General features: G+C 41.3%; 1 pseudogene; it reads right to left on the minus strand.

The window, feature by feature from the left end:
• Window positions 1-537: 537 nt before the first annotated feature.
• Window positions 538-17,729, minus strand: part of LOC138775153 (cystic fibrosis transmembrane conductance regulator-like) — a 38,265-nt pseudogene continuing 21,073 nt past the window's right edge.

The raw sequence follows: 17,729 nt of genomic DNA on the forward strand, positions 1-17,729 counted from the left end.
TTGCCGACGGAATTCAATGAATTCCGCCCGCAGAAGGACCTGTCAGTTCACACAGTGAAGCGAGCGGCTCCAGCCGCTTGCTTCACTCTGTGCTGTGGGAAGCTCTGATGCGGGCGCGCACTGATTTGTACTTAAGTAGCGGCCGTGGATGATCTGGGCTGAGACCGGCCGTTCCGTGACCCGGCCGGAGTTCATGGAACGGCCGGTCAAATACGTAGTGTGAACATAGCCTTAAACAGTAAAGTTTGGGGCATTGTTTTTCTCTGTAAAACATAAATGTTAATGGCTAGCAAAAACTCACTGTGCACCTAGCCTAAATGTTAAGTCAGACACGTTATACAAGGAGGAGTATATTTATTACTTCCCAATTAAAAGCTGCTATATTAGCTGTACTTACCACAGAAATTACAGAAACAAATTCTAGATCTTTACAGAAAAGAACTTACAGCATATTATCCAGTGAGACTTTAAACTAAAAAATTTTCTAATATTGGGAAATATAGCTTAATAGCTGCAAGTAAGTCCAGATGTCTGTACCTGATGTGCAATAGAGATAAAGCAACAGCACAGAAAAGATGACAAAGATCATTTCAATAGTCATTTGGAACCATCGAAGTGTGGACAGGTAGAGAAACCAGTTTGCTGTATGTAAATTCAGTGCCTTATGAAAAAGGGTTTCAAAATATGGCTGCCGTCCAAATGCTCTTAGAGTCCACAAACCTTTCAACTGGTATCAAGTGAGTGAACATGGACTGCGAGCTGTAAAAATAAAAGGAATATATTACTTAGAGAAATCTCTTCCGACAAACAATACATATATGTCAATGCAGTAAAAGAAAAAAAATAGAAAAAACAGTGCTTTTCATTTCCCAAAAAATGATAAAACAAGTAATAAGAACCTAAAATAGGTAGGTACCACAAAATGGTGGTAATGAAAACTATAGTTCATTAAAAAAAAAAAAAAAAAAAATAGAGTGAAAAAAGAAGTAAAACAGAAAATGTTGTATACTGATCATGTTGAAGTACAGAATCAAGTTAACACCTCATTTAGACAGCATGGTGAACTACATAAAAAAAAGTCAAACATGCCACAGATTAAGAATAGCAGCTAGCTTTGGTGTGCAGTAATGATTGTTGATGGGGGAAAAAGTTATGGCTCTTGAATGCAAAGATAAAAAACTAAAGTTAGGGATGAGCGAAGCAAATCTGGCAAATTCCGAATCACAGCGAATCGGACATTTAATTCTCTAAACATGGTGGCCACAATAGCAAACATACATGTTAGCGTACAGTACTATCTTTTGGCAGGAGCGAGTGATTATCCATAATCTCTGGCGCCCATTCAATCAGCTGCAAACCCCACTGTGATGTCAGCAACCCCCCACCCCCATCCTCTATATTGGGTAACTGGCTTCCTGGAGGTGGCCAGTTGGCTGTGAATATTGAAGAGTATGTTGCAGCAGGCAGTAAGGCTAGGTTCACACTGCGTTTTTCAGCATCCGTTTAACGCATCCGTTTTTTTAAAAAAACGCATGAAAAACGGATTGCAAAAAACGGATTCATTTGTGTGCATCCGTTTTTCCATTGACTTCCATTATAAAAAAAAACGGATCCGTTTTTTTGGCGGACCAAAACGGACCAAAAAACGTTGCTGACCCTATTTTTCTGGACGTTAAAAAAAACGGATCCGTTAAATGGATGCTGAAAACGCAGTGTGAACCTAGCCTAAGAGGAGGGAGAGAAATACAGAGAGATAGGGACAGAGAGGAGAGGAGGGTGGATTGTGGGTGGTTTTCTGTGGGAGCAGTGAAGCCATTGTCCAGTATACCAAGTAACTGGGTGACTTGTTCATTATACCAAGTCACTGGGTGCTGGGTGTGCATTATAGCAAGTCACTGGGTGCTGGGTGTGCATTATAGCAAGTCACTGGGTGCTGGGTGTGCATTATAGGAAGTCACTGGGTGCTGGGTGTGCATTATAGGAAGTCACTGGGTGCTGGGTGTGCATTATAGGAAGTCACTGGGTGCTTGGTGTGCATTATAAGAAGTCACTGGGTGCTTGGTGTGCATTATAGCAAGTCACTGGGTGCTGGGTTTGCATTATAGCAAGTCACTGGGTGCTTGGTGTGCATTATAGGAAGTCACTGGGTGCTGGGTGTGCATTATAGCAAGTCACTGGGTGCTGGGTTTGCATTATAGCAAGTCACTGGGTGCTTGGTGTGCATTATAGCAAGTCACTGGGTGCTGGGTGTGGATTATAGCAAGTCACTGGGTGCTGGGTGTGCATTATAGCAAGTCACTGGGTGCTGGGTGTGGATTATAGCAAGTCACTGGGTGCTGGGTGTGGATTATAGGAAGTCACTGGGTGCTGGGTGTGCATTATAGCAAGTCACTGTGTGCTGGGTGTGGATTATAGGAAGTCACTGGGTGCTGGGTGTGCATTATAGCAAGTCACTGGGTGCTTGGTGTGCATTATAGCAAGTCACTGGGTGCTGGGTGTGGATTATAGCAAGTCACTGGGTGCTGGGTGTGCATTATAGCAAGTCACTGGGTGCTGGGTGTGGATTATAGCAAGTTACTGGGTGCTGGGTTTGCATTATAGCAAGTCACTGGGTGCTGGGTGTGCATTATAGCAAGTCACTGGGTGCTGGGTGTGCATTATAGCAAGTCACTGGGTGCTGGGTGTGGATTATAGCAAGTCACTGGGTGCTGGGTGTGGATTATAGCAAGTCACTGGGTGCTGGGTGTGGATTATAGCAAGTCACTGGGTGCTGGGTGTGGATTATAGCAAGTCACTGGGTGCTGGGTGTGGATTATAGCAAGTCACTGGGTGCTGGGTGTGGATTATAGCAAGTCCCTGGGTGCTGGGTGTGTAATATAGCAAGTCACTGGGTGCTGGGTGTGCATTATAGCAAGTCACTGGGTGCTGGGTTTGCATTATAGCAAGTCACTGGGTGCTGGGTGTGCATTATACCAAGTCACTGGGTGCTGGTTTTGCATTATAGCAAGTCACTGGATGCTGGGTTTGCATTATAGCAAGTCACTGGGTGCTGGGTTTGCATTATACGAAGTCACTGGGTGCTTGGTGTGCATTATAGCAAGTCGCTGGGTGTGCATTATAGGAAGTCACTGGGTGCTTGGTGTGCATTATAGCAAGTCACTGGGTGCTGGGTGTGGATTATAGCAAGTCACTGGGTGCTGGGTGTGCATTATAGCAAGTCACTGGGTGCTGGGTGTGCATTATAGCAAGTCACTGGGTGCTGGGTGTGTATTATAGCAAGTCACTGGGTGCTGGGTGTGGATTATAGGAAGTCACTGGGTGCTGGGTGTGCATTATAGGAAGTCACTGGGTGCTGGGTGTGCATTATAGGAAGTCACTGGGTGCTGGGTGTGTATATAGGAAGTCACTGGGTGCTGGGTGTGGATTATAGGAAGTCACTGGGTGCTGGGTGTGGATTATAGGAAGTCACTGGGTGCTGGGTGTGGATTATAGGAAGTCACTGGGTGCTGGGTGTGCATTATAGGAAGTCACTGGGTGCTGGGTGTGCATTATAGGAAGTCACTGGGTGCTGGGTGTGGATTATAGGAAGTCACTGGGTGCTGGGTGTGCATTATAGCAAGTCACTGGGTGCTGGGTGTGCATTATAGGAAGTCACTGGGTGCTGGGTTTGCATTATAGCAAGTCACTGGGTGCTGGGTGTGGATTATAGGAAGTCACTGGGTGCTGGGTGTGGATTATAGGAAGTCACTGGGTGCTGGGTGTGGATTATAGGAAGTCACTGGGTGCTGGGTGTGGATTATAGGAAGTCACTGGGTGCTGGGTGTGCATTATAGGAAGTCACTGGGTGCTGGGTGTGCATTATAGGAAGTCACTGGGTGCTGGGTGTGGATTATAGGAAGTCACTGGGTGCTGGGTGTGCATTATAGCAAGTCACTGGGTGCTGGGTGTGCATTATAGGAAGTCACTGGGTGCTGGGTGTGCATTATAGCAAGTCACTGGGTGCTGGGTGTGGATTATAGCAAGTCACTGGGTGCTGGGTGTGGATTATAGCAAGTCACTGGGTGCTGGGTGTGCATTATAGGAAGTCACAGTGAACACAATGTCCATCCTAACAACTCACTGGGTGCTCATTTAGCAATGTCCACTGCTGTGCTGGAAGAACATTGTTATTACACTGCTGATCCACCAACGTTCATTACTGTCCATGGCGGAAATTGAATGATAGACAGGATGATTGACATTTTTTAAAAATTGACATTTTTCAACATTTGACAATGTCACAGCAACAGCTGTTGAAAAAAATCGCTACTCTGTAATAGTCCCACTATTGTAGCTTCTATAGTTTGCTTGCTTTTATTCGCAAATGCGTGCGAATTTCCGCAAATTCAGCAAAGCCAATTTCCAAGTGATTCACTCTGTAATAAAGAGACAAACATACATCTGTATTGCACTAGTGCAAAATTGGCCTAGAGGAGTGTTATATAATCTACATTGTATAATAAAGGCACCAAACACTCAGATCTTCCATTCTTTAATACAATTACATAGTGTTTCACAGAAAGTAGTCTACCCAGTTTTCACTAAGCAAACTAATGAGGAGCGAGACATTTCATTCTCTTTACATGACAGTCTCTTTTTTATATGCTCCAGTTACTCAATGAGTCACAGAAACTTTGGATATGTTCTCATGTGAAATACACTGCAGGCTTTGCTGACAGATACGCAGGCTGAATATCTGCAGCATTTCTGCAGATCTGAACCAAATCATGCAGAAATTTCGTTGAGATTTGCCATTATGAATTTTCCTGCAGATGCTGAAAAAAAAGAAAATCTAAAATTGTGTATTTATCTGCAGATCTGCAAGTAATCTGCAGGAATAATCCACAACAATACATTTTTAATGTCACTGTCATCAGGCATGCCAAAAGTTGATTGTAGTGGGTCTGCTGAGACCCGCTGCCATACGAGGATATAAAGCTACCTATCTACCTACACAACTTTAGTTGGCACATTTCACACCTAAGACGTAAAGTCCGTGAACACAGAAGAATTTCGGGTGTGGGCCTCTATGAACAATTGTTCTGTCAATCCTTGTCTGTTGACATCAGCATTAAAACCCTCCTTCCAGCATTCCATGTGATCAACCTAAATCAATATGTATATTAGAAAGAATAAATTAATGCTGGAAGAGGTCTAGGTAATATTGTCACCAGGAAAGCTGTGTTTGCATTTCAGATTTCAGTCACTGTTGCCCTTACCTTCAGATTCTAATTGTTTTAGTTGCTGGGAGGTGTGCAAAAAATATGATCTAGTAAAATAAAAGCTACAATTACAGGGACAGTAGCCAGGAAGATGTAAGGCTCCATAATGGAAACCACTGTGATAGCCCCAACCACAATAAGCACCAACTGTGAAGAGAAAATATAGAGTGTTTTAACATGGATTAATCCTTTAACAACATGTGTACATTACAGATGTATTTAGGCAAAAGGCAATTGATCTCAATTGTACTCAATACATTTACTTAGATACTGCATTGCTCCTGAGAAATAACTTATAGTGTACATTGGATATAGGCTACACATTTACTGAGCTAATTCACCATATATACTATAATAACCATTGCTTCCTAATAAGTTTCATTTTAGCAATAACACACATACATTCTGAAAAGTCAATTTTTTTATCATTCATACACTGGCTTTGAAGAATGTGTTCTAATATATTAGATTTGTTGAGATGTCCTCTATTATAGTAGGGAGCTGAATCAAGGGTGCATTTCTGCTCCTAATAAAACATCTAGCATCATCATGAAACAATAGATACTCATTAGTTCAATGGGCACAATGAAGTCCATTATTTTTCTGTAGTATCTAATAATACGTAATAATAGGCTCCATTTAAGTCAATGGAAAATTCTCCAACAGTGCACACACCCTATCGAATAACGTCCGTAATTGATTACAGGTTCATTATTCACTCAGCTCTGTTGCTTTTCACATGGCTTATGAAGAGGGAAAATAATCTGCTACAAAATTCTTCCCCACTGGCATAAAACAAAAATGCTTAAGAAGCATGTAGCATTACTAACCAGTTCTGAAACCACAAAAAATCCATTAGTTCTTAGTGCTGTACTTGGTTAAGTAGTTACTGAGTACTTCAAGCACCAGAATGCGTTGCTTTCCCTCAGATCTTCAACACCCTCCCACCCTGATTACTTCTCTCCCATAGCACGTATGCTAGTTTTCTGCCCAAAGGTGTTGCATGTTACATCTAACTTTGAAGGCTATTGCACAGGATGCAGCACCTGCTGCATTTTAACTGTCTGCTGGAGCAGGACTTGGCGTTTAGCAGTGAGCAGGAGCTTGATAAAAGTGTCAGTCCGACACCGAAACGCGTCGCTCATTTTTAAGCCTAGTGTGAATAAACGCCCAAGATAGACACCTGTGTGGTCCTTGGAGTTATTTTGTGAGTCCTGTGCCGTGGCTGTATGTATGGTCCAATGGTCAATTCCACACTGTTTGCTGTGTGGCATCATTCATCACAAGATGCTATAAACATGCTCTTCCTAAATGTCCCAATAAAGATGTATATGACAGGAAGACAGTGGGGCTGGTCAGAGGTGATGGCATCATTTAGCGTGGGTCTAGAGCTCAGAGAAAAGATCCATCAATCAGATACATTGTCTACAGAGAGAAAAAGGAACTGGGGGTGTAGACAATACACATTTTGTAGTTCTTTTATTTTCAACTTTCTGTAATGTAAATCACAACAAAGCTTGTTGAAGCCAGTACTGTTCGTGATAATAATATATTATTGAGTTGTATGCATTTTATGCATGATTAACATGATTAAGCATTTTTTTTTACTTTTCTCATCATCGCCCCCCAAGAGTCATACCTTTTTTATTTTTACCAACAAAACCATATGAGGGCTTGCATTTTGCAAGACAAATTTTAATTTTTATTGGTGCTTCTCTGGGATTCATGTAACTTGTTGATTACCTTTTATTAACCCCTTTTCGGGGGATAATGGAAAAAATGTAATTTATTTATTTTTAATATGACATTTACGCTATTCAGTGTGCGGTTAAAATAACATAATAAATATATTCTCAGGGTCACTACCATCACAATGATACCGAATTTGTTGATTTTTTTTGAGTGTTACTACTTTGGCACAATAGAAACTATTTGACAAAATCCATATAGCTTCTCTATTTTTCTTCTTACAAAGTTGGGTGTGGGCTTGTTTTTTTGCCAGAAGATGTATAGTTTTTATTGATACCATTTTTTTTTACTTATACAGTATATGACTTTTTGATCATATTTATGTTGTATACAGCAATTCTGGTGTTTAATTTTTCACAGCATTCACCATGCTGTATAAACAATTGTATAATTTATAGCTTGTATACTATCTACAGTATTTCAGTTATCTAACTTATACATCCATTAGTATGAACTGTATTAAAATAGAAGGTTTCCTATTCTCATAAGCACGTTAACCATTGCAAGGACCCTGCAGCTCCGCCTTTTGATTATATATATTTTTCAGCTCTGCTTTATTGTTTTATGATTTTATCATATTTTCATTTATTATATGTTCCTGTCTACATGGTGTCACAATTTGTCTAAGTATATATACAGTATTTGAGAAAGAACTTCTTGAGACCCTGCTATGTATTACATGTAAGTCACACAACATATTACACCCATCCTTATGTTAGGTAGAGCCCTCACAACACAACACAACCCACAATTAAATCCAGCGCTACAAAAACATGGCCACTTTTTCCCCTCTCTTGTCTCCAGATTGGGTGGGGTTTGGAGCTCAGTTCCATTGAAGTAAATGGAGCTTAATTGCAAACCGCACCTGAACTAGAGACAAGAGTGGGGGAAAAGTGGCCATGTTTTTGTAGTGCTGGATTACCCCTTTAAGTTATTCCACCTCCACCATAAAAAGGCATGAGGATTACAATAAGGCCTATTAGTGATGACCATAAAAAGGCGTGCTGGCAGTCACTAACATGTTAAATACAATTTAACGATACTGGAATACCCTTTTAACCCTTAGAGGACCAGGCCAATTTCAATTTTTGTGTTTTCGTTTTTTCCTGCTTGTGCTTAAAAGGCCATAGCAGTTGCATTTTTTCCCCTAGAAACCCACATGAGCCCTTATTTTTGCGCCACTAATTGTACTTTGCAATGATAGGGCTGAATTTTTTCATAAAGTACACTGCGAAACCAGAAAAAAATTAAATGTGTGGTGAAATTGAAAAAAACATTTTTTTATTTGGAGGGTTTTTGTTTTTACGCCATTCGCCCTGGGGTAGAACTGACTTGTTATATATGTTCCTAATCATTATGAGTACAAAGATATGTAACATGTATAACTTTTATTTTGTCTGATGGCTTTTAAAAAATTCAAACCATTCCTTAAAATCGATCTATTACCATGCTTTTAGCGCTTTTATCCTTTGGTGTATGGGGCTGTGTGAGGTGTCATTTTTTGTGCCATGATCTGTATTTTCTATCGTTACCTTGATGTGACTTTTTGATCCCTTTTTATTCCAATTTTTCTAGATTTGATGCAACCAAAAATGCACAATTTTGGCCTTTGGGATTTTTTTGCGCTTACGCCGTTTACCATTCGAGATCAGGAATGTGATAAATTCATATTTTGGGCAATTACGCACGTGGTGATACCAAACATGTTTATTTTCTTATTTATTTTTATAACATGGGAAAATGGGGGTGATTCAAACTTTTATTAGGGGAGGTTTTTTTTTTTTTATTAATAATAACACTTTTTTTTTTTTTTACACTTACACTAGAAACCCCCCTGGGGGACTTCTAGTATAAGTACACTGATCTCTCATTGAGATCTATGCAGTATAGGTATACTGCATAGATCAACGAGATCATCGCTCGATTGCTTTCGGCTGCTGCAGCCGAAAGCAATCGAGTGCCGAGCCAGGATCAGCGCCAGTATGGCGCAGACCCTGGCCGGTGCCGGACACGGGGATCGTTCCTCCGTGACAATGTCGTGGGGGGCAATTCCCCCCACTATACCGCCAACGAACGGCTGCAAGAAGTATTCAGATGCAGCTGTCAACTTTAACAGCTGCATCTGAATACTTTTTTTGCGGGCACGGCGATCGGACAGTGCCCGCTAATAGCCACAGTCCCGGGCTACAAGCAACACCTGGGACCGTGGTGGTTCAGAGGGTACAGGTACGTACAAGTACGCCCAGGGTCGTCTAGGGGTCAAGGATCACAATCATAGAAATCACTGATCATTGTTAAGGAAGCCCAGTCACATCCCTAACAATCAGCTTGTTATCACCTATCCTGATAAATTTAGGGTAAGCCAGGACTAGAAAAACACTGCTACCGTCTTCCAAAAATAAGCAGTTATGTTTTTCTAAATCTGGACAACCCTTTTAGGCTGCTGTGACACTTGTGATTTTTATAAATAAAGGCAAATGAAAAATCATAAAAATGTCTTAAAATATCTTGGCATTAACAATGCCATGGAAACAAGACCTTAAAATGTACATACTGTTTCATGTCACAGAGACCTGTCAAAAGTTTAGATCGGTCCGGGTCTCAGTGTTCAGACCTGTACCAATAGGTAGAACGATCGGTAGAACACTGCAGAGCGTCCTCTCCCCGATCTGTGTTAGAAAGCCCAATTTTTTTTTCTTACACAGAGCGGGGAGAGGACATGCTGTAGTGCATTTCCTCCCGGCTCATTCGCCTGATCGGTACCAAGACCAATCAAAACTGTAAAAAAAACTAAGAAAAAATAGAAAAGATTACACCTTAAAATGGCTAATTATGTGACTCACCTGTATGAAGTCAAACATTGTCAGTGGCAGCAGATCATCTAAAATAGCGATATCCTTTGAGAATCTATTGAGGATCCGCCCTGTACAGAACAAACAGGCAAATTAATACACCGTTTATCTTCCTTTATTATGTAACATTCTCCTTCTATCATATGTGAATTATATAATCTATTCTATTAGGTTTTCAAACTTTCTTTTTCAGCATTGAGAAAAGGTGAAGGGAAGTAATATTTTAAAAATAATATTGAGGGGAAAGAAAAAAAAAGAATATCTGGCACACTACTGTAAAGCCTTTGGTATACAACTGTTATAGTGTTCTGTTGACCTACATAAGTACCAGTAAGTACCCAGATGCAGAATTTGCCCAGCACATACACAAATGAAAGAATGCAAACAATGAATAGTGCAGAATACAGAAAATAATAAATACCTGCAGGTTTACAAGGCTTTCCAATAACAAATAAAGGATAAAGTATAGTTTCCACAGGCCATAGGACAGATTGTTTCCCAAGAAAGGAAAAGAAAAAAGAAAGAACCATAGAGTCATAAGCAATGCTCAGCAAACAGGAGTCTCATGCCCGCACATTAGTAGCGTATGGACATACCAGCTCTCATTGTATTGAAAGTAGACATTGGAGCATGAAGAATGGCATTTAACATTTTCTGGTGTAGCACCTTGGAGACTGATATTAAGCCATGTACTAGTGGTAAACCACGGAATATGCCCATTGCCAGCAGGGAGTCAGCCACACCAACATAAATATAAAACACGTAGTAAGAACTAGTTTGGGTTATGATTATTGGCGCCTTAGAGGATCCATTTGCCGTTTTATTGGATTCAGAACTGCCTCTACATGGAAGAAAAACAGATATATTTTAGAAAAGCTACAGTTACAGTAAAGCTTTTACCTTTTACATTACTAATGAAAATCTATGCTGATAGTATTTTATTTTTTGCTTACTGTATATGATTGATTTTCATTACATGGTTATGAAGGCAGCTATCTTGCATGTACTGCTGCGTGAAGCTGTGAAAAGCAATTCCAGAGCAGTGGCGTAGCTACTATAGAGGCAGGGAAGGCGGTTGCCATAGGGCCCGTGGAGGGAGGGGGCCCAGGGAAGATAAGAGCGTCCTGTGTCCTTTTGCTTAACCCCTTATGTACTGCAGTGTGTAAGTGACCCAATGTTCTATTACATGCTGCAACACAAAAAAGGGTTAATATAAGCTCAAGATAATTAGCTCTCTGATAACCTCTGAACTCCTGCAGAAGTCAGGGGTTATCAGTGCAGGAGTAGCAAGGAGAGAGCTAATTGTCTTCTGCATTAACCCTTTGTTTGTGTTACAGCATGTAAGAGAACACTGGGTCACTTACACACTGCAGTAAATAAAGGGTTAAGCAAAAGGTAGTCAGCTCCTGCACCTATGTATATAACCATGAGGCTCCTAATACGCTGTTACAGTTATATACATTGGATGGACAGAACAGGTAGACATTGGCTTTCTCCTCTGCCAGTCACTGTTGTGGCAGCATGCAGGATTCTGCCTCTGGCCACAAGAGAATTTTTTTTTTTGCCACATCATCTGTGTGTATATATATATATATATATATATATATATATATATATATATGGGAGGTGGGCCCCATACAGTTTTTTGCTATGGGGCCCCATGAATCCTAGCTAGGCCCCTGGTCCAGAGATTTGCTTAAAGCGACTCTGTAACCACTGTGGAACCCCCCCAAACTACTTATACCCTGTTGTAGCTTAGGCAAAGTCCTTTCTGGTGGTATTTTAGCTCCGGCGCCGCTGTAGTGACATGGCTATGTCCGCACCGCCTACTTTGGCCGTCTTCCACGCCCTGTTTAGTGACGCTCTTGGCCCAGCATCGGCTCGCATGCCTGTCAGCGGCCACCCCGCCCCATCGCATAACATTTTGACGTGACCGGCTTTATTAAACTAGTCTAGCCGGTCGCGTCAGTGCGCCTGCGCGGGATCTGATCCCAAGGACTCTACAAGATGACAACGTCACTAAACAGGGCATGGAAGACGGCCAAAAGAGGCAGTGCGGACCCGGCCATGTCACTACAGCGGCGCCGGAGCCAAAAAAAAAAACACGTTGCATGTGCATTTACATGGAACCCTGTGAAGGCGGGCAGCGGGCGGCACGGGAGGCAGGGGGAGACAACCAGCAACACCACAAAGGTGGCGCTGCACTAGGGCACGAACGCTTCGGCCCCGCCTCTTAGCCCCGCTACTAAAGGTGGATTTTCTGCCTCATCAAAGCCTAACCTGCTTTACAAAACATACCACCAGAAAGGACTTTGCCTAAGCTACAACAAGGTATAAGTAGTTTGGGGGGGTTCCACAGTGGCTACAGAGTCGCTTTAATAGCAGGCACCATAGGGAAACTCAGTCCAAAATGAGATTACTGTAAGCATGCTCTATGATGTACAGAGGTCACTGTGCCAGGAAAGAGAGGAGGAAGTGAGCTGTCTCTGTGATCTACAATCAATAAGATTATGTGTTATCTGCCTCTAGTTTTATAATAGAGGTGTCTCCTTTCACTGTAATCCTGACCGTGATTTTGATGAGATGACTACTGAGAAGTAATCTTTGCGTAACAGGAAGTGTCAGCCTACTGACAGCACAGTGGCCAGTGTGACAACTGTAACATTAGCAAAATGGCAATCTCCAGCCAATATATCAGGATCTTATTCAATATATGAATAAATTATATGTTTTTTAAAAAAGTGTAAAGGTTCTATTACATGTAGTGATTATCGTTTAAAGATTCACTATAAAGATCGGCCCCTAGTGAAAACTAGCGATTTTGCCGCGAACGGTTATTTCATTCACCGATTGCTGTTATGAACGATTGTTTTTATGTTGTTATATGGTCACTAATCGTTCCTCAGGACAAGCCACACAACATGTTTTATCTACAAACGATTTATTAGATGAACAGATTTGCAAACGATCGACACACTACGAACGATAATTTTTAAACATATTGAGAGACAATGATTAACGATTTTTCCTTCATTGTTTGATCGTTGAGTGTTATTACATGAACAGTTCATAGTTCATGTTTGGTCATTATAGCAAATTTTTAAACAATAATTGCTCCGTGTAATAGGGCCTTAAGTCGTCACTAAAATGACTCTGATCTAGGGGCAAAGCCTGTGGTCCCTAGTTAAAATGTTCAGCTTAAAACCCAAGAGCCCACATAAAATATCACTCCCATCTACGTCACAAAAAAATGGCACACATTGCCCACCATAGGAAATTTTGCTTTGCTTGACCATTCCCTAAATGTCTAAGGCACGCACGCCTTCAATATAAAGAAAAATACACCTACTCATACAGTAAGGCTGGGTTCACGCTACGTTTTTGCAATCCGTTTTTTGCGAATAAATGGATGCATGTATGTGTTTTGAACCATTTTTCAATTAAATTCCATTATAAAAAAAGGGATCAAAATGGATCATTTTTTTTAATGTACACAAAAAACATAGTCAACCTAATTTTTGTGTCCGTTAAAAAAAAAACAGATCTGTTTTTTTAATAATGGAATTCAATGGAAAAACAGATAAAACGGATGCACACACATGCATCCCTTTTTCCATCTGTTTTTCATCAGTTTTTTTTGCAAAAAACGGCTGGAAAAAAAAATGGTTTGCAAAAACGTAGTGTCAACCCAGCCTAAGGGACAGACATACACAATTTTTAAATCAGGTGCAAGGGTACACTACCACTATACAAGCACCAATAAACTCAAAAATATTGATATTCAGTGACCATATAATGCTACCAGTTCCAAGGCCGGGACAAAAAGTAGGGGGGGGTAGGCGATGGCTGAGGGCACCAAACGTCAGGGGGCACAGACTGGATGGGTAAGTAATTAATTTACTTACCCATCCATCCTGCCCCCTGCTCGCCCGCCCTGCACTGTAACTATGAGTGGTCGTAATGAGTGCTCATAGTTACATACAGCAGCACCGACAGAGAGGGTGCTATTGGCTCCCTCCCTGCCAGTCACTCTAGTGGCTGCAGGCAGCGTTTTGCCTGCAGTCACAAGAGGTCACTCTCCCCTTGCTGTGTTAGTGCTTGAGTCAGTCGCTGAAGTGCCGACCTAAGGTCAGCGCTCCAGTGACGTCACTCAAGATCTGACACCGCAGGGGAGAGGGTGGAAACTAGCATAGAGTGTCCAGAAGGAGGTGTAAAGGACCTTTGATGACATCATGCCCATGTGACAGTGTGGGAGGAGCTATCTTCCTCTGCTAGACTATCTATGAGGCTGTAACGGCTTCTTTCTGGTAGAATGACCTTTTAGCCTATGTCGATACACTAGTTGTTTTACTGTGGCTCACGATACACTCTTACTAGAGATGATCGAACATCAGGAAATCTTCGAATGTGCAGCATTTGATTCCTGATGCCTTCCCAGTCCGTGGGAAAGGAGGAGACAGCACGGGTACCGCCTGGAATTCCGGGATACAGCCTATTACCTATTGAGTTCGATCGCACCTAAGATTTCCCGATGTTCAATCATCTCTAACTCTTACCAGCTTCAGTCAGCATCTTCACAAAGTCTTTTGCTTTTGTTATTGGGTTTATATGTTAATCTTTGGGACACAGAACCCTTCTCCTTCCTAAAAGGTAAGATGGCTGGACATTCCCATCTTGTTTCTTCTTTGATTTTACATTGCACCCAAGTCCACAATTCTCATTCTGATATCTTGCTTTATTTCTTTAGAAAATCCTGTGATGTTACACAAAGAAGCAGTGTGTTTCAGGTGTGCCTTAAAATACATCCACAGGTGTTTCTCTAACTGTCTCAGATGTTACCAATAAACCGAAGCTTCCAAAGGCATGCCATATGGGCTGTCCCAAATTTAGGCATAGTATGTAAACTTTTGAATAAGCAGAAAGTAATAAAATGCCCTAAAATATTCCTCTCATTATTCTGGCATTGATGTTAACACTGCAAGAAACCAAAAGTTATCCTTGATATGTCTTAAAAGTTAATAAATTAGAGACTGATACGTTAATATACTTACTGACTGATCAACAACAGTCCAGTCAAGGAAGCAGCAACCTGTAAACACACAACAGCAAGCTCAATATTATTAAGATTTAGATTGATCATTATCAATGTCATCATAGACATCATTAAAATGGGCAATTTTAAGATCAACATGAAGGCTGTAAAGTAGGTATTATTGACCTTTTGAGTGGCCATCCAAATTTTGACCTTATTTAAACCTTATTAAGGAGTATAACTGTACTCCACTATATAACCCACATAGTCATTCACTTTCCTCACCAAAATAACGTAAAGCATCAATGCCACAGAAAGGTACTACTTACATGTAAAAGGTAAACAAATCCTTTATAGTTCTAATGAAACAAAGTAGTACAAAATGCAAAATTCATAATTTTATAGCAACAAGCACATTTTAAAAAGCAACCCTTTACATTATCAATCTAGTGTAACTAGCAGGTTGATACATGTAATCTTTATATGTGTTACTTATGCCCAATCACACTAAGGGCCCTATCACAGAGAGCTATAATATGCCGAATTTGGCCAATTTGATCAGATTATCACTCTGCGTAATAAAGATAGTGATCAGACAAAGAGTCCCTGCTCCCTGGTGTCGTTCTAGCTTCTCCCCGTTCACTGCTGGCACGTCTATGCAGTGACAACCCACTCAGCCGAACACTGGATGCAGCGTTCTTCCGTTTCAGCCAATTATTGAGATTGCTGCGGGGAGAATCTAGAAGAAAATCGTGGAGCATGGAGAGGCAAATAAACTTTATTATTTTACACTTTTAAAGCAAGAGCTGCACAGACATCGCTAATGATGTCCATGCAGCCCTTGCTCCATGATCATCAAGCTGTGTAATAGGCTCGGTAAGCAAGCACTGATGTAGCAGATTGGAGCTCGCTTAAATGTATTGTTGGCTGCCTCATACGGCCCTAAGCATGGTCACAATTATTACATGCTATGCTTCTTTTCTGTTTTACTGTGTATAAATAAATATATTATACATTAACATACCTCTGCCAAGAAATCACTAGGACAAGAATAAGAATGAAGATTAGACTTTTGTGAGCAGTAACGTATCTGAAATAAGTGTTCCAAGTAGTAGTTGGTGAAGCGCTGTCTGTATCATCAAGGAAACACTCCTGTATAGTAGGAATCAAACATCAGAGTCAGTTCATGCTTACAACTTACACTGCTAGAGAACTTTTCTTTGGTACAGAAGCTAGAAGGCAAGAAGAATCCAGGGCACAGCAATTGCATCCTTAGGTCACGCATGCAAATGAAAACCAACATGAAAGCCACTTGCTCCTTACCCTGCCACTTACATTGTAAGAGGGAGAAGGCAATCCTTCCAAGCCAGGGAGTGAACAGGAGGTAAATATGTAGCATTTATGTTTTTACTGGAGAACTCTATATACTGGGGCCACACTATCTACATCCTGGGGGCACCTATAACCCTTCTGGGAGGAAATATGGTACCTATTGGGGGCATCAACCTACTAGGGAGGTAGCTTCCTACTAGGAGACTGGGGGACAACTACCTACTGGGGAGCCTTGAGTATTTACTGGGGGCAGATACCTTCTGGAGGAATAGCTGTCTAGATAAACAAAGGGAAGTGTAATCAGCTCACCAGTGAAAGACAATCCTCGGTGCTAAGGATTCACACCTGACTATTGTGCGCTAGTACTTCAAGAAAAATGCTAATGATCCAGCACATATGAAGAAAGAGTCTTTTTGTTCCATTTTCATAATGCTTATAGGTAAACACCACAGTGCAGGGACCCGACAGGAATTCAGATGCGTTTCAAGCACATTAGCGCTCTTGTTCACTGAGCTATTGGAGGGGTAATTGTCTACCTAGTGAGGACAGCTCAATGGAGGGCCTCTATACACTAAGGGCAGCTATCTACTGGGGAATCTAGTTCCTAGGGGCACATGTTACCTACAAGGTGGAAATATCAACTTTGGGCACCTATGTAGATACTGGGGCACACTTAGCTACCTATTGAAAGGAATACTACTATCTAAAAGGGTACCTATCTGCCTACTGGGGGACAAATATGTAAAAAGCATACATATCTACCTACCAAAGAAACTCTAGTAAAGGAATGCTAGCAATGCCACAATGGGAGGGAGATTCCAAGCTACCTTGTCCTGGTCCTGGACATATGAGTGAGAAAATGTTTCCAGCATATATAGTAAAACCTTGGATTACAAGCATAATTCGTTCTGTGAATGTGCTTGTAATCCAAATTGTATATCAATCAGATTTCCTATAAGAAATTATTAAAACACAGACGATTTGCTCCAAGACCCAAAATAAGGTAAGGTGTTCTGTATCAATTAAGGTACAATGTCCAAACAAAAAGGAGATACCTCCGTGCAGGCCTCTTAAACTAATAGCAACTGTTTATTTTTTTTTTAAATAATAAAGTACAAAAATAAACAGTTACTATTAGTTTACGCGGTCTGCACGTACGTATCTCCTTTTTGTTTGGACATTGTACCTGAATTTCTGTACCCGGACGGGTGACGGTGGATGACTTCCAGCAGCGGCCGACATTTATTTGGTCTTACATATGCGTCTTGTAGTAGTTGTGACTGGGTGGTCTGTGAAGGGGTTAATTCAGGGGTCAGAGTGAAGCAGCGTTCATACATCATTCAGTGCCACATGTAAGCAAGATGGCGGCAACGCAACAGCAGGTTAAAACACTCATCAATTAAGTTATGTCTGTGCACGCAGGATTTAGGCTGCTGGAACACTGAAGTAGGAGGGCACTGTAGGATCACTCACACTCAGTCCTCCGGCAGCAGAGAGAGGAAA

Source organism: Dendropsophus ebraccatus, unplaced genomic scaffold (genome assembly GCF_027789765.1).
Source record: "Dendropsophus ebraccatus isolate aDenEbr1 unplaced genomic scaffold, aDenEbr1.pat pat_scaffold_1384_ctg1, whole genome shotgun sequence".
NCBI classification, from domain to species: Eukaryota; Metazoa; Chordata; class Amphibia; order Anura; family Hylidae; genus Dendropsophus; species Dendropsophus ebraccatus.